At 39.1% G+C, this 26,624-nt stretch overlaps 1 protein-coding gene across 1 annotated transcript in view; it reads right to left on the bottom strand.

Annotated features, from left to right (window-relative positions):
* The window catches only part of PCDH15 (protocadherin related 15), a 772,236-nt gene that overhangs the window by 353,567 nt on the left and 392,045 nt on the right, over positions 1-26,624 (bottom strand). The gene's annotated exons all lie outside the window — the stretch shown is intronic.

Here is a 26,624-nt window from a genome sequence, read left to right as displayed (position 1 = left end):
ATAATATATCCTGATAAAGACCCCAGTCCTGCAAATATGTACTTAACTTTACTACTGGGAGTGGTCCCACTGTTGTGGGATTACCCACAGTAATCCAGTTAAGCACATGTGTAAGTGTTTGCAGGACCAAAGTCAAAAAGAATACCTTCATCAATATCATGTCAGATATTAATTAGCTTCTAAATTATTGCTGTTTATTTATTTTCTATTTTATCAATGTATTTTGGGAATACATTAATACTCCAAAATATGCAGGCAATCATTTTGTGAATCATTATGAATTCAAATGCCAACAATACGAATAATACATGTGCCCCAAACAAAATTAAAAATCAATTCTTAGGTACCATGATGGGTCCATTTGAAATATTTCTGATAGATATTCCATTGTAATAAAGTTGTTTATATTATCCAGTCACACAGTGGCCTAGCGAACTGACCACAGGAGTGGAATGCAGGCACTCCTGAGTTCCATTCCTGGGTCTGACAACAACGTGTTATTCAACCTTCTTTGACTCTCTTTCCTCATCTGTAAAATGTGAACAGTAATATTTAGTTATACCAGAGAATTATTCTCAAGATTAGCTAAAGACTTCAGTGTTTAAAATGGCAAAGCCATAATACAAGTAAAAATCTAGGTGGGTCATTGAGGAACCACTTTAAGCACCTGTTCCACCATGCAAGCTACTTCTCTCAACTTCCTGGACATCACAATCAGCTTCAACAATAGAACTCTACAGAAAACCACATACAAGAAACCCATGGATCACTACACCTACATTCATAGATCCCATGCACCCCAAACACATCAAGAAATCTTATCTACAGCGAGGCACTCAGATAGCACAGAATGCATTCCAAGGAGAAAGGATATACACCTTAACACATTTAAAACCACCTTTACCAAACAAGGACATTCCACCAGAGAAGTAGATCGCATCATGTAATGGGCCACCCAAACATCCCAAGAGAACCTTCCTCAATACAGAAATAAAACCCCCTCTGACCGCACACCCATAATTATTACCTACCACTCACACTGGAATCCATAAAAGGTATCATCAAACAACTACAAGCCATATTCAATGGGGACCCCATCCTGAAAGAAATCTTTCCTTAATCACCATTTCTGCCCTTCAAATCACCCCCCAACCCTTCCAAGCACATCATCAGAAGCAAGCTACCCACAGACCAGCACACCAACTTAAAGTGGCACAGGATGCTGCAAAAACAACAGATACAAAATGTGCAGACATATCTCCGCTGCAACAATGTTCAACACCCCCAATGTTCAATACATATTTTTTAAGATCCAGGGATCCTACACATGCCAATCACATGTGGTGTACCTCATCCAGTGCATTAAATGCCTTAATAACAACTATGTGGATGAAACTAGACAATCACTATGCTCTCAAATGAACTCACATAGGAAAATGATAAAAGACAAAAACACCACATCACCTGTGGGAGAACACTTTTCACAACGTGATCACTCTGTATCTGACTTCTCAGTCCTCATCCTCAAAGGAAATGCTACACAACACTCTCAAAAGATGAGCCTGGGATCTTGAATTCATTACTCTCCTAGGCACCAAAAACCATGGACTGAACAGAGACACAGGATTTACAGCTTGTTACAACAACCTATAACCCACTACCCCCATATTTTTGTCTATGGTCCCTTACAATATGTGCTAACTACTTATGCTAAACAATCTTTTCCACCTTGCATACACTCATAGACTTTAAGATCAGAAGGGACCATTGTGATCATCTAGCGTCTGACCTCCAAGCTGCAGGCCACAGAACTTCACTGACTCACTCCTGTAACAGACCCTTAACTCTGGCTGAGTTACTGAAGTCCTCAAATCATGGCTTAAAGACTTCAAGTTACAGATAATCCACCATTTGCACTGGTTTAAACCAGCAAGTGACCCATACCCCATGATGCAGAGGAAGGCAAAACAAAACAAACAAAAAATCAAGAGTCTCTGCCAATCTGATACAGAGAAAAATTCCTTCCCAACCCCAAATATGGTGATCAGTTATACTCTGAGCATGTGGGAAAGACCTACCATCCAGACATCCGGGAAAGAATTTTCTGTAGTAACTCAGAGCCCCCCCATCTACTGTTCGATCACCAGCCATTAGAGATATTTGCTGCTAGCATTTGCAGATCAGATATTTGCTGCTAGCAGTTGCATTTTGCTGTAATGCTTGGAATTTCTTTCCCAGACTTGAAGAGCAGGTCTATGTGGCTCAAAAGATTGTCTCTCTCACCAACAGAAGTTGGTCCAATAAAAGATATTTCCTCACCCACTTGTCTCTCTAATAACCTGGGACCAACACAACTACAACTACACTGATCCCAGATTATGACTAACTCCCCCGCATCCTCACCTGACACTCTTTTTCAGGCCATTTGACAGCAATAGCAACAGCAGATATGGTGGGGGGCAGTGAAAGAGCGGGGCGTGTAGCTAACTTTTTTTGGGAAACAGAACTCACATCTTGGCTAGAAATGGACCTCTTAAGGCTGATGTAACTCAGTCATGAATAAGGACGTGAGCAATCCCATTGATTTCAATGGAACTAATCATTTGCTTAAGTGTTTGCAGGATCAAGCCCTAAGTTATGCTGTTAGCTTGTTTCAATTAAAAATCAGAAGTCATTATTCCCGTGGGAAGCAAAGAAAACCAGAATGGATATGTTTCGGTGACATATGGGACTGTATGTGCACTAACTTTTCTCCAACCTAAATTCCCACTGAATTTCAACTGAATACAATATTCTTAATTTCCTGTGTTAACCTGCTGTGTATCTTTGTTGAGCGTAGCATTCCAGCTGTAGAAAAGAACTGGGAATACTGTACAAAGATGGTTTTAAGACTGTGACACATAATAGTTAAGTTGCATATGGTTCCCTCTTATTCTATTTACTGTCATTATAAATTACTTACTGGTTGCTCTGATATTAAATTGACAGGTTCTATAGCTGTCTCTTAGTCTCAAAAAGTTGGTAAGGACCACTCAGCCTGTATAAATAAGATCATAATAAAGCACTTTGAAATTCATCAAGATGAAGGCTCTATAACCGTTTAAGATATCATTACAGATAGTTCAGTAATATAGTTAAGGTTGCCTGACAGTTTCCATTATAAGACACTGTTTTCAGTTGCCTCGGACTTTGCCAAATTTTAACCATGCAGTGTGAAATTTTCTATGCCTGGGCACTCAGGCTGAATTTTTTGGAAAAAATCAATCAGCAAAAAATAATCTGGTCAATTCTGAGAACAAGGGTAGGGAAAACAATTATGTTGTTTTCCCCTTGTTAAATAAATCTTCCCATTGTTTCTGAGATTCATAGATTTTAAGGCCAAAAGGGACCATTAGGATCATCTAGTTGAACATCCAGCATAAGACAAGTTAAAGAACCATACACTAACTTCTGGATCGAGTAGGGATAGAAGCCAATTCTCCAGGACAGCACTCAACTATTTAAACCACAAGACCATTCTTCTCCTGCAAGCCCCTGCCTCATTCATTATACATCTTCCATCTTCTGCAACAAATGAGGCAGAGGATCCTATAGACAACAGCCACATTAACTACAGATCCCAGACTCATCCTGTGAACTCAGTAAGGCAGGGTCCTGGGTAAAAAAATGTGATCATGCAACTAAAGACTATACAATAATGCACACACTCAAAGGTTATTAAGCAACCTTAATTCTGGCAATTCCTAATTTCTGAGTGCATGACTTCTGAACCTTGATGCTATTTTAATGTATCTTTTTGTATGTATGAATATACACTTGTTGATTTTAGGGCAACAGTACTGGGGTGGTTGGGAGGGAAGTGAATATGTTCTGAAATTCTGGTATGATGCACAAAGTCAAAACACTGAGGGCAATATGCACAATATAAGGGACTTTTTAAACCAAGTATGATCCTGATTTTAACATTGCTGTTGCCGCTGGAGAGAATGAAACTATTTTTAAATAGTCTTTTAGATTTTTTCCCATATTGTATACACATAAGGTCTTCAGTACATAAAGACTTCCTCATACAGGTCAGGTAAGTTAGTGTTGAGCTCTCATGGTACATTACCTATGCATACTACATTTGTGATGGTTAGAATGACATCTTATTTTAGATAGTTAACATTATTTTAATAGAAATCCTTGGCCTGCATTTACATAATTTCTAATTTTCTTCTTTTTATGCAGCATCTGTTCTTTGCTCTAATTATTTATATAACCCCAAAGCATCATGCTACAAATAATCTAGAATTCCAAGAAAGTTTTACAAGATCCTGCCAAACCTTAAACAACTTGTGAAACATTCGGGGTCACAGCCTGAATAAACTATTTGAAGTTTTTCGTGTTTTTGTTGTTGAAATTCAGTTCTTAAAAAAATACATTGCTTTCACTTAAAGGAACCCTTTTAATTAATTACTCTTCAGAGGTAGTCACCCAAAAAGGTCATCCTTTCAAGGGAAGTCCTAATAGTTTGCTAACTACAAGGATGGACACTGGGAATCTTTTCCTGTGCTGTTTGCCAATATACAGAATTTTCATACAAACTCATTAAATATACAGCCTTAAAGAAAACAAGCACACTCAATAAAGGGTAAGTTGTTTATCAGTGTCAAAACAATTACACTTAATTTTCTAAACAATAAAGGGTATATATCCTAAAAAAAAATGAAAGCTGGCTACTTCTTTCAAGCTTTGCTGTACTATCTAAGATTTAAGTGAAATGTGGGTTTCCTTAAAATTCTTATTGTGAATGAAAAGGAGAGTTAACAAGTCACAAAATGATGGACATTAGCTTTACGTCCTCTGTTTATTATGCATGCAGTCTGGCTGGCAGAGACAGTGTTTTATTAAAAGCTATACTATACAATCCAAATTTGCAATCTATGGCTACTTGTTTACAGAGAATAAGTTTCTTTCAGGGCTGTTATATGAAAAAATAAAGAGAATGTGAAACAAAAGGCAGAGTAAGCAGGAAAAAAAGCACAGAGACTGATCCATCCCTGAACCCATAAGGGCTCACATCATCCCAAAACGGTGAGGAAGGAAACAGTAGGCTGAGCTCACCCTTAGAGAAGGCTTCCATACTTCCCTGTGTGCATAAGAGAATCTGGAAGGGATTGTGAATCAAATAGGTACAGAACCCTTCATAAACTCTCTCTGGGGCAATATGACTTCACATGTAGCTTAATATGACTTAACATGTAGCTATAGTGGTAGTTTAAACTCACAAGGTTAAGAGTTCTAGTTAATCAAACACACACAAAAATACTTATTCAAACCTAAGCTAATACCTCAAGTCTATATAATCGGTTTGGAAATAAAACAAAAGTAGGTTTCAGATAGTTATTTCTGCAAGATTTTTGCTAGTTCGTGTTTTCAGATCAGCTGTAAATACTAGAAGAAAAGCCTCCCACACAATGGGCCAGATCCTGGCCCATTGCTCTGTCCCCTTTGTGCTTCTCCTGCACTGCAAGGTCAGACTGTCCAAACATGTCCACTGAGGATTCCCCTGATGCAGGTGCAGTGTTTTTTAGCAATCCCTGGACAAGAGAAAGAAGGTGAAGGATACAGGCGTGGTTTAGAAGGCAGGCAGATGAGGAAGGGAAGACAGGATAAATTGGCAGCATGAAGACATTTTAGCATTTCAGCTTCTCATCCAAGCCAGAATATAGAATGAATATATAAATATATATATGTTTTGGGGCTTATTCCTTCACCCACTTACTTCCCTGGTCCTTCTCGCATGAACAGAGAGCAACAATACCCGAAGTCCAAAGGTGCAAACAATTCAATGTTTATTGGGGTGAACTTCCAGCAAGCAGGATTCCAGTTTCCTTCCTTAGTGTCCCCCTTCCCAGCTCTGACACCACAGAGCCTTACACCTGTGTCCCTGTTCCCATTTCTGCCGTTAGCTAAACATGATTCCAATTTCCCCACCCCCATACCCTGTTCCCATTCCCCCCCCGCACACCCACTCACTTCCTGATTGACTGCAGACTATATAGTAAAACTTGAGTTCTGCTTAGCTATACCTTAACCAATCATTTTACTGAAATTTAACTAACCAATCCTAACATATTGTAACATGATTATTTACCCGATTATATCCCACCACCTTAATTAGTTTACACCCAGCAAAATTAATTATACAGCAGACAGAAACAATCACAGAACCAGACAGAGACCATGCAAATAAACAATAGCAAAGTGGGAACTATAATGACAAAACAATACAGAAGTGAGGATTTCACATCCCATCTATTGATAAGTGAGTTCTTGCCAGACAGGATGCTATCAAACTAAGTTTCCTTTTACATTTTCTAGGCACTTCCCCTTCTCTGGAGGCGATAGGCATTATCAGGACAGGATTGTATCCTTAACAGCCCAATAGCACCTTATTTCAATGTGACTAGTTTGGAATGTGAGGATGTGACCGGTCGCTTCCCAGCTTATGGCTGTCTCTGCTGCTTAGCCAAAGATCTTAGCCTAAGCACAGGGCCTCAGACTGTCACAGTAAGAGAAGGACCTTACACCGGCAGACAGCAATTTTGTTTCTTTCTTTTATACCTGTCAAGGTTCCTTCCCCACTCTGAACTCTAGGGTACAGATGTGGGGACCTGCATGAAAACCTGCTAAGCTTATTTTTACCAGCTTAGGTTAAAATTTCCCCAAGGTACAAACTATTTTACCTTTTGCCCTTGTACTTTATTGCTGCCACCACCAAACGTCTAAGAGATATGTAACTGGGAAAGAGCCCGTTTGGAAATGTCTTTCCCCCAAAAATCCTCCCAAATCCTACACCCCCTTTCCTGGCGAAGGTTTGATAAAAATCGTCACCAATTTGCATAGGTGACCACAGACCCAAACCCTTGGATCTTAAGAACAATGAAAGAATCAGATTCTTAAAAGAAGAATTTTAATAGAAGAAAAAGTAAAAAAAATCACCTCTGTAAAATCAGGATGGTAAATACCTTACAGGGTAATCAGATTCAAAACATAGAGAATCCCTCTAGGCAAAACCTTAAGTTACAAAAAGACACAAAAACAGGAATCTACATTCCATTCAGCACAGCTTACTTTCTCAGCCATTTAAAGAAAACAGAATCTAACGCATATCTAGCTAGATTACTTTCTAAGTACCAAGTTTCAGAGTAGCAGCCGTGTTAGTCTGTATTCGCAAAAAGAAAAGGAGGACTTGTGGCACCTTAGAGACTAACCAATTTATTAGAGCATAAGCTTTCGTGAGCTACAGCTCACTTCCTCAGACTCCAGCGAGAAACTGCTGAATTGGCAGTTTCTCGCTGGAGTCTGAGGAAGTGAGCTGTAGCTCACGAAAGCTTATGCTCTAATAAATTGGTTAGTCTCTAAGGTGCCACAAGTCCTCCTTTTCTTTTTTCTAAGTACCAAGACTCCATTCCTGTTCTGTCCCTGGCAAAAGCATCACACAGACAGAGAGAGAGGCTTTGTTCCTCCCTCCCCCCAGCTTTTGAAAGTATCTTGTCTCCTCATTGGTCATTTTGGTCAGGTGCCAGCAAGGTTATCTTAGCTTCTTAACCCTTTACAGGTGAAAGTGTTTTTCCTCTGGCCAGGAGAGGATTTTAAAGGTGTTTACCCTTCCCTTTATATTTATGACAACCTCTATAACTAGCTAAGTGATAAGAATACACCTAAATTCTTAGAGTACAGGCCTTTACAGACAGGCCTGAATATCTATATCCTAACAATATATATCAGAATATAGAATGAATATATATATTCATTCATTCTATATTCTGGCTTGGATGAGAAGCTGAAAAGTATATATGCCTGAAAATAATAATGAATGGCAAAGGTTAACCTAATTTTTTTCAAACTTAAAGCAGTATTTACTTTTTGATTGACACAACCTGAATTGAATACAATATTCAACATCTGAAAAGGACTGCATGTGTGAAACTCACAGTCAGCAAATTTTGCATTGTTGAACATAATTAAAATTCCATAATAAAAGATAAAATTATTTTTATAATTGGAGTGTGTATAGGTGTCATGTATGTCAGTTTTTTAAAAAAACTTTGTACTTAAACACTTGGAATATGCACCTGGAGACTAGATTTGTCGTAATAAAGACAAACTGGAATTAAGGCATACATTTTTAATGGTAAGAGGAATTAACCATTGAAGCAATTTACCAAGTGTTATGGTAGATTCTCCATCCCTGACCATTTTTAAAATCTAGATTGGATGTTTTTATAAAAGATATGCTCCAGGAATTATTTTGGGGAAGTTCTATGGCCTGTGTTATATGGGAGGTCAGTAGATAATCACAATTGTCCCTTCTGGCCTTAGAGTCTATACATTTATTATTTAAAATATGATAATCTATTAAAAATCCCTAATTTAAAAAGTAAAGCTTATTTAATTAAAAACTGAAAGTAAAACTGAGTTACTTGTCCTTTATTATTATTGTAGTCATCATGATTTACACTTAGTTTATGCAAAAACAAAGAGGACTCCTTGTGGCACCTTAGATACTGTTAGCCGACGGCCAAGGATGTTTGGTGAGGTGCCAGCTATGCCCGTTTATACCATCCGTGACTTTAACCGCTAGGACGCACTGTCCCTTCGCGCGGGCAGCCAGGATTGACTGACAGGTGCCCCAAGAGTTTGCCCCGTGGAGGCGGCACAACTCAACGCTAGGCTCTTAGTACTCTCACCTAATGGCCAGGCTTTAGAGCCAAAACGGCTGAGGTTCTTTAATTGTGTTGGCTGCTTTACAGTAAACCAGAGAAAACAAGTCAGGCTTATGCACAAATGGTTACCAAAATTTATTAAGCTAGATTCTAATCATGTGGTTACCAAATTGCTCGTGCCTACTTATTTAAATGTAGAGATGTTACACACACAAACAAGTTACAAAACTGAAGCCACAATCCCAAAGAAAGAAAACAAAGTATAGAGCTCTATTTCAAAATATGTGTACACTAAAGATAGGAGATCAGGTGTGGGTGCTTCTTACCCTCCTTGCATCTCTCGATTCCAGCGGTGCCAAGCCAGGATCGGTCACTCAATTCCGCGGAAAGACGAATAAGGGACAAGGCGTAGGGACCCTCTTAGCTGCAGAAGCCTTGGGAGGCTGTCACTTATCTGACCAGCAGATAGATAGTGAAAAGCACTCAAAAATCATGGTGCTGTAGGTCCCCTACTTATACCTCTGTACTCCTTTATTCTCTTTCTCCTTTCTTATGCCAAATTGAGGCTGGTCTGTCGGGGTGACGCCAGCTTTCGCAAGAGTAGTTTACACTTGCAAAGGAGAGAAACAATAAGTTTCCACTACTGGACATTTCTTTTATCAGGGTAAATATTTTCCCACCTAGGATGTTGGTGTGTGTGCATCACGCTATTTAGTAGGGGCTAAGAGCCATGTCTGTCACAGGGCCTCTGCCTGCTGTGAGCTTAATCGTCCTATCTGTTCCCAGAGGCACATTGTAGCAGCACACCTGTGCTTTCACAGCTTCAAAGGCTGTGCTGGAATATATGTTAAGTGCCCTGTTCCGGCTTCCTCCTGTGTTTCCAGCAATGCTGGTCTGAGAGGGGCGGGGGGGCTGGCTGTCTGGCTACAGATACTAACAAATTTATTTGGGCTTAAGCTTCCGTGGGCTAAAACCCAATTCATCAGAGGCATGGAGTGGAAAATATGCTTATGCTTACTTATTTAAATGGACAATATTTTCAGCTCTAAACTCCCCCTTACTGGTTATTCTCATCAAAAGATGCTAAGTATATCCTATCTCATGTTCCACATCTGAAGTTGCCTTCAAACCTTAGGAATTTTTGCATTTTTTTTCTCTTTCGTTGGTAGCAGTCCTTCATGGAACTTCATAAGATATTAGGAACAGTGACTTTGAGCTCAAATCTCTAGGAAAAGACTCCCTCAGTGTCAGTGTGTGTGTTTTGAGAATAGTCAGGAAAAAAAAAACAGCTGATAAAACTGTGATTTCTGCTGAGAATAACTAGACATGGAGAAGCAAGATAAAAAGAGCTCTGTCCAATCTTAAGTAGCTTCATACCAGAAATGAGCTCCTTCCTTCACATGCCAATTTTGGACTTGATTCTCCTCTTAGGTCATGTCTACACAGTAAAAGCTATGCACAGGCTAGCCTACCCAAGCGAGGCATCAGCATGGGTAGTGTAAACATAGCATTGACCCTTGGTCCATTATCGCCTCATTAGCCTGCTCAGAAGCCCACACTGAGCTGTTTTCACTGCTATTGTTACCTGCACTAGTTGGATTCAAGTGAGCTTGGGTAGGCTAAACCAGCCACAGCTTTTTCTGGTTTATTTGATGAAAAATGCAGTTTTGACTGACCTGAAGCTATCTGCAAATTTAACATAAATAATTTCAGCCATTCACAAAACAGAAAGGAGGACGAGGAAGGGTGATGTTGCTGCCACTTTTCATGCCTTCATAGCCTTTAGCCAAGTGATTAGGGCACTCCCTTAGAATGTGTGAGACTCAGGTTTGAATCCTCCCTTTTTTTATGCGTTAAAATTTCCAATTTCAGATTAAGTTCAAGATGAACTGATTTCCCCCTCCTATTTTTCAGAACTTCCACCAACTGAAAAATTAGTTATTTGCCCAGCTCTAGTGTAGCCATATCCTTACTTCCAGCAGTGTATATCAGGGGTACATCATCTAAAGTCAATGGAATTAAACGATTATGCGGTAAATGAAAGGATAATTGTGCTGTGTATATATATATAACCTTACTCCAGTCATTTCCCCAGAATACAGTAATTTTATGCATTACCAAAGTAGGAAATACGTTAATAGCAGCCATTATATGACTTTAAAATCTCCCAAGCCTCCAGTATGTAAATTCAGTATCCTAACTTATCTCAGAATCTATCACTCTATGCATTGCCTATTTGCTACTTGATAAATTATGTTTTTAAAAAATCAAACAACAAAAACTTATTCACCAGTATCTGACAGTAGCACTGCCCAGTGATTTAATGGCTATTTAAAGTCTGCTAGACTGTCTGTATCACATACAAAGTTATATTGAATGAAAGGAAGAGAACAAGGCATTGTTAGTGGAAATCACACATTCTCATCTCGTATCAGACTAAGAAAGCTCCAAGTTCCCAAAGGCTTTTTAAACTGCACAGCCTGTTTCGTGTTTGTTTCTATAAACCAAACTGCATTTGCTAACAGAAAGAAAGAAAAATTAACAACACGCATTTCCCCTGAAAGGTATGAACTATTATTTCACACCCTTTCTACTCTCTTCCCCTACCTAACAACCTTTTTCTTTCTCCTTTTGTGACTGTTGGGAATTCTGCATGCCAGAGACTGAAAAGTGAAAATTTACAGAATAATTGGGCATTCTGTATTCAGTCCATAAAACCCCAAAGAAAGATTAATCTGGGACAGAAAACACGGAAGTGGAGGCTCATGACATCTGAAAATAGGTAGATAAGAAACTACACAGTGCCTGTTGAGTCTATCTGTGCCCTTATACTGTACTCCTCACCACATTATCTGATTACCGTGGGTTAGAGGTGTGCAAAATATTTGCTACAGCCCTCAAACACACTCAAACATGGCCTAAGATTGAGGTCTAATATGTTCTATAAACATAATAGAAGAATATTCATGCAGTATTAACCATGACCCCTACATAAACATCCTCTCCAGCTAACTAACTTGTTTACTTCATCAATACTTTGTCTTTTCCCAACAATCCTCTCAGGAATCTCCATTTTATCTTTAGGTTTGGAGAGGTTTCTAGGGTCAAGGGGCTGGATAGATAGGAAGAGAGCATCTTGCTGGGAAGGAAGGGGCCATGTTCCCTTTAGAAGTTACAGCTTCTAAATCTGAAACATACAAGCAAACCAGCAGGGGTTGGTTCACTTCCAACAGCTGCAGAATGAACTGTGGCGTTTGATTCACTAATACTATCACAAACCAAGCCCAGCAAAGTTTCATAGAGGTCTGTTGCCCAAGAACATTCATCACAGTGTTTGATGAAAATATGGTTTACTTTAGTTTTGTTATTTAGGTCTTTTAAATTTTATGAAGTTGGCAAATAATGATTTAGGCCCAGCCCAAAGCTCGAAATCCTGACATACACAGAAGGAAGGGCCATATCTCAATCACCTCAGAAATAAAATAGCAAGGGGTGAATGTATAAGGAGAAAGACAGAAGGAAAATACAATATGGATTATCCAACACACTTTCCCGGCTATGTTTTTTATCTTTTTAATTAAACCAAAATTCAGAGGCAGATAGGACCCCAAATAACTGGGGAGGCTGCAGGTTGCAATCTCCTCCCCAGCAGATCGATTATATATTCAAAAAGAAACATTGTTGGAGGCATCAGAGAGAAGTGTTTCGTGGGAGGATAAGGGAAGTTGGTGAGAAGTGTAAAGAAAACGGGGTGCCCCCCAGAATGGTAAAAATGGATTTTTACTGAAAAGGCAAAGTGGGAGAAAACAGAGTCCAGCTCTCTATGATCTTTGATTGTTCTCGCCTAGTCCCAACCCCTTCCCTTCCAATCTAGCTCTACTATACCACACGCCCCCAATTCACTCATATCCTCACTCACCACCTGACTACATTCCTCCCGTACTCAAGCCTCCCAATCCAACCTGTCCTCCTCCCAGTTCAGAACCTTTATTCCTCTTCACCCTCACCCCTGTTACATCCTTCCCCCACAAGTCAAACTACCCCTTAACTTTGCTTTGAACCCTAGATTAGAATCTCCCTCAACTACCACTCCCTCAAATCTGGTTCCTCCCTTCCTTAGATAAAAATTCCTTGCCCCCTCAAAACAGAGCAGTCTAACTGCAGAATGCGTGCTACATCAAAAAGTCCTACCCTCTATATCTGGAGGGGGAGGAGGGCAGGATTTCAGCCCATGGAGCTACCTTTTCCAGCTAGGGGAATGCTATATGAGAATTATTGACAAGGCTCTATTTTGCTTAGTTTACAACAGCATTAAAGCCGATGTCTACATAGTTCCTGGCTAATAATTTTTTTTCACTTTCCGTTTTGCTGAAGCCCATAGAGAGATAACAGGAGGAGGAATGTAACCCAATACTGCATATATACCTGTATATATACAGTCATTACAGTTGCTAATACAGAGAAGCCAACAACACTAAAGGACAAATTCAGTTACCACAGTGATAAGCATTATAAGAGACAGAATGAGCATAACTCCATGAACTTAAATCTTATTGCACCTGCTAACACCAGGAGTGAATTTTGGCCTACATATGCTTATGATCACCCACACAAAGTACTGCAATAACCACTCCCAGTGCTTCTTAGCTTTGAAAATTAGTCAAGATCAAATCTATTCAGATCAGAAATACCATCTGTTTTCAAGCATCCAGCTGCTGCCCTTTCGGTTACAGCTTAGTCAAATTACTCTAATTAATTCCATACTTTACTTATTCATAGGTATTATCATGAAAAATGTGTTGATCAGTATTTGCTCTGAGTTGCAAGTCTGAAATCTGTAGATAATACTATGGATGGATAGTAACTGCTCTATAGTTACGGCTGAAGACAGCTCGCAATTATCAGCAATATTTTCAACCTCCATCATCTCCTCAAAAAGAAACCCATTTTTCAGAACTGTCATATGCCACATTTATTTGCAGGGAACTTTTTTTTCTGGTAAGTTTTTTGGGGAAATTAGACAGTTTTGAAGGTATTGTGATCTGATTATTTCCTGATCTTTATTTTTCTAATACTTTTTTGGCTTATACAATATCTCTAAAATATCTTAGTCTAGGAAATTCATTTTTTTTCTGTTGGCCTTGTTGAGGACTAGTGCCTTTTCCTATCTTTGAGAAAGTTAGCTGGTGAATTAAAAATATATAAACATTAATTTTTGCATGAATAAAATGGATTATATAATTGTTAGCATGCAGAACATTCATTATGACCTAAATTGTTGATTGTTCCTATGTGGCAATGAAGACCCTACTTGTACTGGTGGAGAGGGGAGAGAGGAAAAGGGAAGAGGAGGGCAGGTTCCATGTGGTTGCCACACCCCCTTCATGAGCAAGTTGAAGAAGAGTATACAAAGCCAAGACTCTGTGCCCAACTATTTACCAGCTGGCAGACCCTCATATTCCTTTCCCATCGGCAAAAAAGGAACTCCAGAAGGGCCGTGACTCAGAAGGGTGCCTTTGAGTCACAATGCCTTTCTGCACTTCCTCTTTGGGTGGGACAATTATGTATAGCCCTTACATACAAATGAAAGTATATTCCCAACAATCTAACCCTATGAGATGATTAATAACCTAAGCAGTCATAATATGATCTATCATTAGAGATAGTTGGACAATAAAGACAAAAAAATGAAAAAATAAAATTTTCAAAATCTCTCTCTCTCTCATATCTATCTATATAGATATATACAAATATATATTAATGGTTCTCAACCCATGGCCCAATCAGCACACAGCTGTGGTCCATGTGACATCCTCAGGGCCATACAGGTAGCATATACATCATGTGGATGTGGCCCTCATAACACATAGAGAGCTGCATATTTGGCCCACAATGGTAAATATGTTGAGCACCACTGATATATATATAAAGGGACTATTATGACCTACTCTTTACTTGTCATATAATATTAACATTTACAAGTATCTTAGTGGACCACATTTTAAGCTTCAGAGGTGCCTTACATAAATTCTCTGTAGGTGACAAGCCCACACAGGTAAAAATGATGACATTAAAATTAATAACTTTACTTTTATAGCAAAAAAATGTCAAGCATGTTCTGTATATTAGTTGTTATGGAAGACTAAGTCAATAAAGAGTGATAACAAATACATAAAATAAAATAAAGCCAAAGGGTGTATGTGTTACTCAATGTTAGCTGTACTGGAGGAGCAGGATTTAGAACAACACTTTGACAACGAACCACTAGTGCACAAATGTTTACTTACATTAGTATTATAGCCTGTCCAGGTGGGTTAGGGCTCCCAGCTCCTAGGGAACACTCTACAATTGCAAGGTTGGTAGCCTTGTGTTAACCGACCCTTACTATATGTGCCTGAAAAATATATATTATCTTGCTTTTGAGCTTCCTTGGCTTTCTTTTTCAAAAAAGAGAGAAAAAAATCAACTATTCTGAAAATATAGCCTGGACCAGGGATTTATTTTTTAAAAAAAGTCATTAAAGCTCCCTGCAACTTTAAGAACTGTAGAAACAATCCCAAAATCTGTAATATGCACTGAGAACATATTTAGTTGTCCCAGAGGCGGTTATGAACATTATCTACAGCACTTATGATAAGAAGGGCTAAATGCTGAGTGATTAAACATATTCTGCAAGGAATTTACTAAAATTGCTGGAATTGGAAAGGCTGGAATATTTCCCAAAGTGTCTTCTATGACAATGGTAAGGGCATCATTTTTCTTACCAAAAGAAGCAAGGAGACACATTTGCATCTGTATCAGTGGAACAGACAAAGGAAAAACAGGAGTTATTTCTAATTCTGGAATGCAGATAATATTAAATAGATGATCTGTTCACTGTCTACAATAAAAATAGATCATTTACCATATTGTGTGTAGGCTTCTTTTCTCTTAGTCTTCAAATCGAGATGTCACAATGGAGGTGATAATCACAAAATGACCATCTGTACTCCCAATCGCATAACCGCACAATCATGTTGGAATCCTACACAAACAACTGTGACTGAATAAAGGTGTCTCTGCAGTTCATTCTCCCAACTACCAGGGGTCACTGCCTCTCCTGTTTCTTTCTCACATCTCCTTCGGCTGGCTTCCAGCCAACAGGAAATAAACTGCTGTCTCACGCGGCATGGGACTACGCACTTATAAGTAGCCATCCTTTTATCTCAACAGAAGCAAATAATACAAATGCTCAAGAATCTACAGCAGTTATCTGAAACAGCAGGTACCGTTTAGAGTGTTGTTTTTGAAATATAAAGCTCTAACATCCTGGGACCTGCCAATTTGAGAGATCATCTCTATCCCCATAGGCTGTTCCTTGAGCTGAAATCAGTAGAGATGCTAGATTCTGAACACCCTCAGTGTACGCGGGCAGGTTGTCCTGGTTTTGGAATTGATACCGCTTCATGATCCAAACTGGACTGAAACTCTTCACTGGCAGGCATGCTGCAGTCCATCTAGCATGAGGAAGTATTTGAGACAGGTTGAGGTGAGTGTGGTTTGGCATTGTTGTGGGAGCTATTCTAGGGATTAATTTCTGTGTATCTGTGGATGGGAGAGGTACTGTTTTGCTTTTGTTTGTTTGCATTGTGAAGTGATTTTAAATAAACAAGTTTGAGACAAGTGAACATCATGTTGAGATGTTTTATAGTCCATGTAGCAAAAGGGTAGAATCCTGATTATATAAGATGCTTATTAATTCTCAAGAGCAATAAAATTGTAGCATATCACACCTATACTATTGCTGGGTTAAAATATGCCAAGGGAATCTGAATCCTACTTACTTACAATAGAAACTGACAAATCAAATTAGACTACTGGTTCATTTAGGCCGCTTGGTGCCTCAGCCAATGACTAGTTCCAACTGCTTTGACAAAAATGGGGAGTTGGTGGTGGTAACATATGCAATGCAGAAGCAACTTTTGAGACTGAATGAAAGCAAAGGAAAGTCGGGCTGTCAAACAATTTAAAAAAATAATTGTGATTAATCACAGGTTTAATCACACTGTCAAACAATATCTGAATACCATTGATTTAAATATTTTTGGAGGTTTACTATATTTTCAAATATAGGGTCAGGGCTGGAGGCTTCAGCCCCCACCCGGGCCATGGGGCTCGGGGCTCCAGCCAGGCACGGGGCTTCAGCCACCCTAAGGGCTTGGGGCTCCAGCCACTCTCGGGAGTTGAGGTGCGGGGATCCATCCCCTCCACTGCCCGGGAAGCTGTGAGCAGCAGCTGCTGCAGGCCCCCTCCACCTCCAGAGCTGCGCCAGAGGTTTCAGTGCCCGACACCCACGGAGCTGTGGGCTGGGGCTTCAGCCCCCCGCCAATGCCTCCTGCCCCACCCACATGTATGCGATTAATGTGTTAAAAATGAATGCATTAATTTTGCTTTCTATTCATCACAGCCATTAACTGCGATTAATTGACAACCTCAGTGGAAGGACACCATTCCCTTTTCTGATGCTGTCCAGTACATGCTTGCGTGCTTCATTGTCAAGAACTGTGAAAGCCTATCAACTAGACAACATTGCTGGGCTTGTTTTTAGAATCCTCGTTTGGATAACACCTATAATGTGATCCTGATAATTTTTGTTAGTCACTGACTTCAAGAGAAACCTTGATCAGTGAGTACTAGGGAATTTGATGTTATAAGAGGTTTTGCATTTTAAAACACCTGCCAACCAAATCTATAAATCTTGATTATCACAATGGAACATGTAAAGAGAAGAGAATATGGGTCTCTTATTTAATTATATTAAATTAATAGTGTGTCTTGGGTTTTTCTCAAAAGATACACTGCCAGAAATTGATTTTGTGCCACGGTTGAATCTAAGGAGCTAAAAATAGGTATTATCTACTCTTACCAAGGTAGAGAACAGATATGTTATTTTAATAAGTTAATAGATATTTCAGGGCTGCATTTTAAATCCTAGCATATACTATTTATACAATCTTCCTGCTTAGGATGGCATATCAACCTACAACAGACCAACATAAAATACAATGCATTGAATACACAGCATATTTTATAGTTCATCTGATAAATCCGTTGGTCAAGAAAACCTAAAAATACATTTCCCCTTACAAGCACTTATGAAGATATACCTTGCAGGGAGACCACATTAGCAGAAAAATCTACATGAAACCTATGTTGAAAATTGTGAAGATTTGCCATAGCTCTCATAAAGAATACTACAGTACTGAACTGCCAAAACCAAGTATGCCTTCTTACAGTTAATACATTTCTTCCACTTATGCATTCTTGGGAGATATATCTGAGGCTAAAAAACAACTTCTAAATCAGAAGCTAGTTAAGCTGTAGTCACAATGTTCAAACATACATACATCATTGTCACCCTGATGCTGTACTTCTAGCAGAAGGTATTGCAAAATTTCTAAGTGGGACTGAAACCAGAGTAAAAAAAAGAAAATGTTGCTCATTATTTTTTGGTGCAGGAGAACTACTTATTGCAATGGCACAACGTTCTTACAACTATAAAGTTTAGTTCACAAAGTGAATTATAAACTCAAAAATGGACCATTTAGAAACTGATACCTGGTCTTGTATGCCTTTCTGGTTATATGACAGAGAGATAAATTATGAAGGGTAACTAAAAATTTCCACTCTGGAAACATGTTATAAGGTAACAGAGTAGAATATCTGGTGATAACTTTAGGTTTAGAATTGCTCTGAATATTTTGAATGTTCAAAGCAAATGAGTTAATGAATCCACTTAGAAGTAATTCTTAGAATAGTCTAGAAGGAAGTTCAATTTTTAAAGCTAAAATAAGTATTTAATTCCTTTAGTCAAGAAAGCAGCATGTTTTCAACAGTACCTGAATTATGAAATCTGTTTAAAAAATTCCAAAACAGAAGAATACAAAGATATTAGGACAATACAGCCAGTACACAAACCACCAATCAGTGAATTTATTTCAATGTGTTAGCAAATTATGGATTGTCCAATCACTTTCATAGTGTTGTAAATCATAAGATTTCTTTTAAACTGTTACAGAACATGTTTTTATTTATTTATTTTAACTTTATTTTACAGAAATTAGGGTCAGATGGTGCCTGCTTTCTGGGTACACAAGGAGTGGGGAGGGAGAAAATAGTACTTGCTCTTACACCTCTGTGTAGCTGCATTGCACTGGGAAAACCTGAAGAGTCAGCTTTTGTGCAGTTTACTTTTTGCATTTCACTCAGTTTGGACAATAAAAAATGACTAGTCAATTTAATGTTCGAGTTCTCCTGAACAAGCAGAATGCAGCAACATTTCATGTTGGAGTTGCAGGCACTGCATGGATATGTTTAAAAAAAACCCAAAGACTGTTTCGATTATAATTTCTTAACTAGAAAAAGCTTAAATGCTATCATGAATGTACTTTTTTACATCAGGTAAATTTAGGGGCTAAAATCTGACTATTCCTTTAACAATAACATTTATGAGCCACATATGGACTTATCTGGATACAAGTATTGAATATAAAAAGTATATAAACACTGTAACAAGCTATTCTGACATTGTTCCATGCCGCTCTTTCAGGTGATCAGCTTTGACAACCATGTATGTGGCAAATTTTTAATTAAATGCCACTTCTCAACAATTCAGTCAAGAAAATCTTCATAAATATACAGCATATATTTCAACAGAATGTATAAAAGTAGACTAAAGTGAAGCCAGTCCAGTAAGTAAGAATTTTGCTGAAGAAAGAACATTCAAACAGTTCCATTTTGATATAGGATACTGCGCATATTTATCTATCAAACCCCAAAATGTTCAACAGGATTCAGAACCATCAACCAATGCCCATAGCTAGCTTATGTAAACATGTTTGTTTGGTTTTTTTGTTATCCTCATTCATCCTGTGCTCTGCCCTCATCTTTGACTGATATGCTCACTTGTAGAGTTTTGATTTAGTTACATTGTAAATTTTGGGGAAGGGACAGTGTCTAAAATATTTGTAGAATGCTTTGCATGATGAGGTCTTTCCATGCTCACACAATACAAATAAATATTTACTATTATTAATTATTATTATTATTAATACAAGGAAAAGTGTTCTACTGACAGCACCTTAAACAAGATGTGGGCTACAAACTAACATTTGTGGTGTTCTGGGGAATACTATTGATTTAATAAAAATGTCACATTTCACACTGAATGTAAAGAGGGATTTTAACATTCTTTACTTCGATAGAGAAATGCTCCCCAAAAAGACATGGAAAAAGATACTGTGTCAGTCTGAGAACAAGCTAGTTTAAATGAGATTGGAGTACAAATTACCCCAGACCACTAGTTTCCTTTATGAAGTCAGCAGAGATAGTTCCAGCAGTTTCTAAACTTAAAGCCAACACTAACGAAAAATGGCAGGTATAGATTTAACAGATACACACTGTGAAACTGAAGTAGAGAAAGCTGAATAAATACTCTGCAACAAATGGTTTTGATCAAGACTGCTGCTAAAGTCAAAAAGAATCTTTAAGGGTTACATCAAGAAGAAGCTTCAAAAATTGCTCTCCAAAACAGGATGAAATACAGGCATGTGTACATGGAAAGCCAGTTCCTTCAAAACCTGAACTTCCCAAATCTAGTCCAACGGAACTAATCACAGCCTCTAAGGATTGGCTGTGCACACCAAGGAAAAGAGGGCTTATGTATTTCTTATTTTCAGCACTGCATGTCTTAAGGCTTAGGCTTTAAATTAAAATAACACTTTTTTTCATTGACTGTGCCACATGATAATGTAGTTTCCAAGAATAAAGTTATGTGATGTTCAGAAGTAACATGAATATCAACAGATCAGATGTGAACAGTGATGGAGCTCAGATTTGCTATCGTGAACTTTCGCCCAACCTCTTAAAATTGCTTCCTTCACTATATATATCACTAGTAAAACAGGTATTATGTAAAACAATGAGACCAAAGGAAACAAACACAAATTGAGTAACAATATATATCAAAACAGATACTGTGGAGTGGAGATATTCAGAATTGAACAATTTCATTTGTGCCTATATACAAGTGTGTGAGAGGAAAATGAAGTGTATGCTGCAGTAAATGTTTAGTTGTTTAAAATAAATAATACTATTCTATTCAGTTAAAATGTCTTAAAATTCTTCAGTTTCTCTTAACTGCCGGTTGCAAGAGTTGTGTGAAAATGCATGAAGCCCACACATAAAATCTCTATTTTGAGTGTCACTATGCTGCTTTTCTGGAGGTTAGAAGTGAGGGTAGCCTTCTTGTAGCTGGCTCTAACTAAATGAGGCTGTTTGCTGAATGACTTCTTTGAGACACCACACTTTCTAAACACAGCACCATAAACACGTTAAAGTGGGGTTTAGTACATTTTATTGAGCTGTTGAACTCACTCAGTTGAAGCTGTGCTGCACGTTTGGAGTTGTATTAAGAGCCATATATCAACATTTATTGCTTGTACACAAATGAGAATTGTAAACTTTGTAGGACATGACAGAACACAAACTGATATGTGTTCTTAACAGATAGTGTTATCAAACAGCACACGTCCTCTATTTAATAAAAGTGATTCACCTTTAAAAGAAATTGATAGCTTTACTAACGAGTATCAAAACAACTTTGCTAAGGACAATAAAGGTGGCTTAATGAATCAGAATGAAGGGGAAAATATAGAATCTTGTTTAGCAATGATGTCCTCCAGGAGCTGTGGCTCCAAAGAAGAATAGAATTCCATCAATATTTGATCATAGTGTTTATTAAATTGCTTTTCCGATATATGACAAGCTTTATAGAAAATGTCTCCAGCAGAGCACCTGTGTTGAAAGTCAAATGAAATGGATTATGAAATATTGTTCTTCACTTGGTATGCAGGTATAATCTCATATGCAATTCAGGCAAAAGTGGGAATTCAATTTGAAGGTTCTGTTTGTTACAATTTGATGATTGTGATTAAAGAACTATAAACATTTCCTGTCTGTCATTTCATTTTTTGTGTATAAAGCTGCATAGTGCAGTTTCCTTGGCTGTTTTCTCACTTGTCAATGGTGGAATCCACATACTTTGGATTTTTTTTTGATGATGAAATTTAAAATAAAACATAAAACGTGGCTATAGAATAACACAGAAAAATTTATTTTTGTAAAATTGAAAAATACTCACAAACACTGAGATTCAGTATCGCTAAATCTAAAACCAAACACTTTGTCCTTTGTATACATATTTCAGGCGTATAATCATTACAATCTTTTGCCCTAATTCAAAACCATTTCCAATAAAAGGTCATAGCATTGATGTTGCTGATGTGGGATATTAATTGCTATTCACAATAAAATCTATGAAACATTTATCTTGACTTTTATCCTGAAAATGCATGTTAATTGCAGAAAGGGAAAAAAATGTTTTCAATAGCTTCCTACTATGTGGTTCGCAAAAAGAAAAGGAGTACTTGTGGCACCTTAGAGACTAACCAATTTATTTGAGCATAAGCTTTCGTGAGCTACAGCTCACTTCATCGGATGTATACTGTGGAAAGTATAGAAGATCTTTTTATACACACAAACCATGAAAAAATGGGTGTTTACCACTACAAAAGGTTTTCTCTCCCCCCACCCCACTCTCCTGCTGGTAATAGCTTATCTAAAATTATCACTCTCCTTACAATGTGTATGATAATCAAGTTGGGCCATTTCCAGCACAAAACCAGGTTTTCTCCCCCCCCACACACACACACAGAAACCCACTCTCCTGTTGGTAATAGCTTATCTAAAGTGATCACTCTCCTTAAAACGTGTATGATAATCAAGGTTGACCATTTCCAGCACAAATCCAGGGTTTAACAAGAACGTCTGGGGAAACGTCTGGGGAGGAAAAACAAGGGGAAATAGGTTACCTTGCATAATGACTTAGCCACTCCCAGTCTCTATTCAAGCCTAAGTTAATTGTATTCAATTTGCAAATGAATTCCAATTCAACTAAAACCCCTCCAACGCATTATTAAGGATCTACAGCCTACCCTGAAGGATGACCCAACACTCTCACAAATCTTGGGAGACAGGCCAGTCCTTGCCTACAGACAGCCCCCCAACCTGAAGCAAATACTCACCAGCAACCACATACCACACAACAGAACCACTAACCCAGGAACTTATCCTTGCAACAAAGCCCGTTGCCAACTGTGCCCACATATCTATTCAGGGGACACCATCACAGGGACTAATCACATCAGCCACACTATCAGAGGCTCATTCACCTGCACATCCACCAATGTGATATATGCCATCATGTGCCAGCAATGCCCCTCTGCCATGTACATTGGTCAAACTGGACAGTCTCTATGTAAAAGAATAAATGGACACAAATCAAATGTCAAGAATTATAACATTCATAAACCAGTCGGACAACACTTCAATCTCTCTGGTCACGCGATTACAGACATGAAAGTTGGGATATTACAACAGAAAAACTTCAAAACCAGACTCCAGCGAGAAACTGTTGAATTGGAATTCATTTGCAAATTGGATACTATTAAATTAGGCTTGAATAGAGATTGGGAGTGGCTAAGTCATTATGCAAGGTAACCTATTTCCCCTTGTTTTTTCCTACGCCCCCCCCCCCCCAGACGTTCTTGTTAAACCCTGGATTTGTGCTGGAGATGGCCCACCTTGATTATCATACACAATGTAAGGAGAGTGATCACTTTAGATAAGCTATTGCCAGCAGGAGAGTGGGTTTGTGGCGGGGTGGGGTGGGGAGAAAACCTGGATTTGTGCTGGAAATGGCCCAACTTGATTATCATACACATTGTAAGGAGAGTGATCACTTTACATAAGCTATTACCAGCAGGAGAGTGGGGTGTGGGGAGAGAAAACCTTTTGTAGTGGTAAACACCCATTTTTTCATGGTTTGTGTGTATAAAAAGATCTTCTGTATTTTCCACAGTATGCAGCCGATGAAGTGAGCTGTAGCTCACGAAAGCTTATGCTCAAATAAATTGGTTAGTCTCTAAGGTGCCACAAGTACTCCTCTTCTTTTTGTGAATACAGACTAACACGGCTGTTACTCTGAAACCTGTTACTATGTGGTTGTAGCTCGTAATTCCTATTATTTTTTTGAAGAGTATAATGGTAGCAGTTGAGTTCACTTGCTAATATTAAGGAGGAATAGCTGATGAGTTTGTGGTCATTTGTTCAAAAGGAATGCAATTCCCAGGATCTTTAATGTCATTTTAATCTCTCCAAGATCATCATCAGATGCAAGCCTCCCACAGATCAGGACACACCAACTCAAATCACCACCAAACCCTGCCAGGACAACAGATGCAAAACCTGCATATATATTTCCACCGAAACAGTGGTCCCCCCCCCCCCGGCCCCACAACACAACTTTCAAGATCCATAGGTCCTACGCATGCCTATCACAATGTGTGGTGTATCTCATCCAGCACACTAAATGCCCCAAAAATGACTTTGTGGGTGAAACCAGAGAATTACTATGCTACTGAATGAACTCACATAGGAAAATGATTAAAAACACCACATCACCTTGGGTGAACACTTTTCACAAAGTGATCACTCTGTATCTGATCTATCAGTCCTCATCCTCACAGGAAACCTGCACAACACTTTGTTGACACTTAATATTTGTCGACAAAACTTGGTAGTGTAGACACCTTTCCCAGATCTGTGTAGCTCAAAAGCTTGTCTCTCTCACCAACAGAAGTTGGTCCAATGAAATATATTACCTCACCTACCTTGACTCTCTAGCATACAGTTAAAATATTATTTAACTTGAAGAATAGAAGACAGTGGCCCAGATTCTGCACTGAGGCCTCATGCAACCCCATCAACTTTAAGAATCGTGAATGTACAACTTCATGAGCTAAGAACATGATTGTAATTTAATAGCTATATTATAGGGTAGGCTAGTAGTGTCATTTATTAATACTTGCCATTCTAAGATCATGTTTTCAGTTGCATATAATTTTGCAAACTTTAACCATTTGGGCCGAAATTTTATATACTGGGTGTCTGCACCAGGCTGAATTATTACTTCTTCTTTTTTATTTTTTTTTGGCCAAAATGATTTAACTGTTCCTGAAAATGAGGCTAGGAAAAAAGCTACATTGTTTTGCCAAAAAAATGTCTGGTGATCTTTTCCTTGAATAGCGCTAGCATCTCTGTATGTTGGAGCACGGACTTGGAAGCTGAGTGGCCTTTGTGTCAGGGATGTGCTTTCTGCCATCATGTGAAAATCTGTCCAAATCTATCCAACAAGTTATAAACCTTTGAAAAATTAGTTCACACATGCTTAGAAGAGATTTTAGCAACTAAAGTGGCTGAAGAGTCCATCCTCATTGAGCATGCATGAGCCTCTCACAGCTCCAAGTGCTGCCCACACAGTGAATGAGCTTGCTCCCTCCAGCTCAGGGCTACAGGGGCAAAGTTGAACTTTCCACATAATTGATGGTCCCACCTTCTCTGGGCCAATGTGGGACCAGACACTGGAAGTGAGAGCAGGGAGTCTCTCTCTCTTGTGCTCTCAGTGACCACCCCAGCTGGAACCTAAGTGTGTGGAAGAGGAAGCCATCTAATTGGAATGCAGAAGAGGCAGAAGCTGGACTGGGCTGAGGGAGCGGAGTGGATTGGGACAAGGAATCTGGGACTGAGAGTTGGAAAGCAGGGAGGGGAATTGGGAACTGGTTGAAAAAGGATACTGGGATTGGGAGCCAATGAGGGAAACAGGAGGGATTAGGAGCAAGATGGCTTGTGGGGCATAAATACATAAGAACAACCATACTGGATCAAACCAAAGGTCCATCTAGCCCAGTATCCCGTCTTCCGACAGCGGCCAATGCCATGTGCCCCAGAAGGAATGAACAGAACAGTGATCCATCCCCTGTCGCCCATTTCCAGCTTCTGGCAAACAGAGGCTAGGGACACCATCCCTGCCCATCCTGTCTGATAGCCAAAGAGCTGGGGGGGAGGGGTAAAACTGGGACTATCTGATCAAGTATACTGGGATTAGGACCCAGTGTGTCTGTAGAGGGGAACAGGGGCAGGGAGGAAGGGGAGGCACATATGACAAGAGAGCTGTAATATGGGGAGAGAAGTGGGCTGGATGGACAAAGAAACTGGGTCAGGAAAAGGGGAGATTGGAGCAAGGAGCTAAGGAAAGAATTTGGGGGGGCAGGAGACAGATTGCACGAGGAGCTCAGCAAGGGAGACTAGAATTGGGAGCCAGTGGGAGTGGGAGGAGAGGAAGCACAGATTAGATGAGATGGCAGGAGTGAGGAACTGGGCCTGGCTGGGTAAGGAGCCTGGAACCAGGGTGTGGAGAGAAGAGTGGCTAGTACTTGGCAGCAAGCCCAGAGAAGGAGATTTGTACTAGCTGGGCAAAGAGAGACAGCCTGGGAGGAGAAGCCTGAGTAGTGGACATTGCGACTAGTCAGGCAAGGAGAATGGGACGGGGACAAGGATCCACAGCAGGGAACAAACAGAACTAGGGCAGGTTTGAAGGGATGAGAAAGAAGAGGTCAAGCTTAGGGGACTGAATGGGCAGAAGAGTCTATGCCCTCTACAGTACAGTCCTAGACCCTGAAATGGAACCCAGTTTTCACAAATCTATCCATTCCCTTGCTGTCAGAAAATATCTGTGAAACCCATGTGCAAGGTGTGTATCTCTTCCCCTTCTACTGGTGGGCCATATAGCAGTAGTAGGTTGTCATCCTGTATCAATTACTATGTTATCTCAAGTGGCAGAGTTCTGTGGTCCCTACCCTACAGATTAGCCATGTGGGTGTCAATATGATGTCACCAGATGGAATTTCTGTTTTTCAGTTTTCTTTTTTTAAATACATTGGAAATTACATTCAAAAACATGTTAAATGAACA

The sequence above is a fragment of the Lepidochelys olivacea genome (genome assembly GCF_965140295.1).
Source record: "Lepidochelys olivacea isolate rLepOli2 genome assembly, chromosome: 7".
Taxonomy (NCBI): domain Eukaryota; kingdom Metazoa; phylum Chordata; order Testudines; family Cheloniidae; genus Lepidochelys; species Lepidochelys olivacea.
This window is presented reverse-complemented; position numbering and strand designations above follow the sequence as displayed.